This window comes from Stigmatopora nigra, unplaced genomic scaffold (genome assembly GCF_051989575.1).
Source record: "Stigmatopora nigra isolate UIUO_SnigA unplaced genomic scaffold, RoL_Snig_1.1 HiC_scaffold_43, whole genome shotgun sequence".
In the NCBI taxonomy this organism is placed as follows: Eukaryota; Metazoa; Chordata; class Actinopteri; order Syngnathiformes; family Syngnathidae; genus Stigmatopora; species Stigmatopora nigra.
The window spans coordinates 195,001-197,741 of record NW_027551622.1 but is presented as its reverse complement, the minus strand read 5'-3'; positions in this window follow the sequence as shown (position 1 = coordinate 197,741).

Sequence of the window (2,741 nt, the reverse complement as noted above, 5' to 3'; positions counted from 1 at the left end):
ATTGGTGCTTTTGGTAAAATTGAACAGTATGGGCCATTAACAGTTGAATAGAGACAATATTTTTAAGACCAATATCAACATTGCAAAAAATGGACAAAAAAGGAGGAAATTTAAGACAGACTACTCATCCATGAATGATCTGAGGAAAACTGAACAACCATTCACACTCGCACCTCCTAGGGACAATTTAGAGTTTTCAATCAACCTACAGTGCATGTTTTTTTGGTATGACTCTGGTAGGTCAACTCTCAATGTTTATGCAAAATTCAAATTGACAAACTCTAATCAATCATTTTGTTGCTTCTCATTACCTTCATTCAGAGTTTTCTTACTGTGACCAACAATACATTTTGTGTTGAGATTTAGGAGTTTAGTATTGGTTTGGGGGTGTGACCTAAGGTTTTTTTTTAAAAACAGGATTATTCAATTTCTCTAATCCATGTAATTTTTTAATTTTGTACTTTATAATTCTTAACAACACTTGTGTGTTGTTGGCATGAAGTGTTTCCTTCCCAACAGACTGACTTGAAAAGGAAATTGCAAATTTACCAAATACATTTGTCGTGAAGGTAAATTACATGTATTTTAAAATGCATTAGTCATGGCAAAGATGTAGGCAACAATAATCTGCACTGCAATCATGAAAATATGCAATTCACCTGTGAGTAATGTACCAATAATTACCCCTGTTATGGCTCCTGTAGAGCGAAGACATGAGGAGCATTGTGCTGCCATGGCTGCCACTGCACCCATGGCCACTCCAGAAGTACTCACTACCCCTAGCAGTGCACCAGCTCTCCCACCTTTTCCAAGTACTGGGGATGAAATTTTTACCCCAGTCAGTAATCCTAAAGCCACAATTGCAGCTCCTATGATGACTATTCCCCCTCCACCTGCATGTCTTACCAAGGGCCCCCCAATAGTCGCTCCTAAGCTAAACTGGCAAAGTTTTGCTGCAATAATTGCTGCTTGCAAAGCTTCTTGAGAGGAATGCTCACTTATGCGATCACTCAGGCTATTACTGTCATCCTTCGGCGGTTGTCCTCTTTGATTCATGCTAACCTTTATGTTCTCTCCAGCTTGTATAGTGAGCATTGCAATCAGGAATGTTGCAAGCATTCCCATGCATCCTACCAACATCCAGAATTTAAAATCTAATAGTTTAATAATCAAAAAGCCAATGATGGCTACCAAAGCAACAAGTGAAATGAACACAAAATGATGGCCTCCATACCCGGATAAACCAAATAGTGATGTAACAACAGCAACCACAGTCATTGGGATTCCAGAAAAAGCTAAAAAGTCCACATATTTGACCATCACAGTTGTGATCCAGTCTTGGAGGGTTCGTTGTTTGATCTGCCCCTCTTCAATCTCCATTTGTTTCCTCTCTAATCCTTCTCTGACCTTGCGTTCAGTCGCCCATGTATTCATGTCCTTTGTGTCAGTGTTGTTCCTTTTATTAATTGTCAGGATTCTCTCTTCTATTTGCACGGCTACCCTCTCTCTCTGCTCTAAATCTGAAATCCCTAGCTGATTCCTCTCTGTGTCCCAAGCCATAGCACCTTGAGTACAACAGGCTTCTCCTTGTTTCCAGAGGACATTAAATACAAAGCGCAGAAGTGGTTTGAGGATGCTGAAAATTGAGAGTGCGCACAGAAGACCAACCATGCCATAAATATTAACAATCATTTCAGTACAAAACCCTAATGTGGCTCCACTGAGTGTGGTCCCAAAGGCACCACCAAGTCCTGCAGATATCCACAAGTTTTTATAGTTTGTTCTAGTGGTCCCACAACTTCTTGTGGTGACGAACACCGAAGCAACCACAGCAGCCACGATAACACCGGCAACAACCGATGTCATGGCAATGGTCAATGCAGAAGCTCCCATGAGAGTCCCTAATCCAAGAGCTCCCACTGCCCTGATGTCATCAATCAGTGGTTTCAGTTGACTCTCTGTGGTCATTTCGGACAGGGTCCTGTTAATGGGTTCTTCTATGGCTCCCATTATGAAGCCTCCAAGGGTTCCTAGCGTAAAACCGATAGCAGCTTCTTCTGAAAGATCAATAAAAAGTTGGGTTTAATTAAAAATATAAATATATAATAAAATATGAAAATGCATATTAAGTTTACTGGGAGTGCGAAGATGTATGTCCTGTGAATACAGAAAGAACATAAATGAAACAAGGAGCTCTCCAATTGTTATGTGTTGTACACTTGACAAATTTTGTTATTACCACTACACATGACCACTATTTGCAATCCAAATCCACTTAAACCATTATTGTCTTGAATCACGCTAACGGCAGAGAAGGAAACACTCTTCATCTGATTTTTCTCAACAGCCATACCTGCCACTCTTAAAAGACTGGTTGATCAGGTTTAACCAGAAAGCAGACTCTTCCACAAAAAGTTAATAACAGTAGACATGATGTCAAATTATTTAAGTATTCCACAGTAACTTATCATCAGCTCTTTGTAAAGTAACATGCTCGAAGTAGAATTGTTGAAGTGCCAGGTTAAAAATCATATTTGATAACCCCATTTCAATAGACCTGATATTTTTTTATGTCTAAATTACAGATTTAATTAATGAAATGAAGCTGTACTTACTAAATTTTTTATACACCATGATGTTTGTTGTACAGAAGCCTCAGAAGCTTTCCAGACGTGTTCACTTCTAGATTGCTACTTGAGTAAACATGAACGACAGAACATCTCCTGTTCACAAAGAAACTT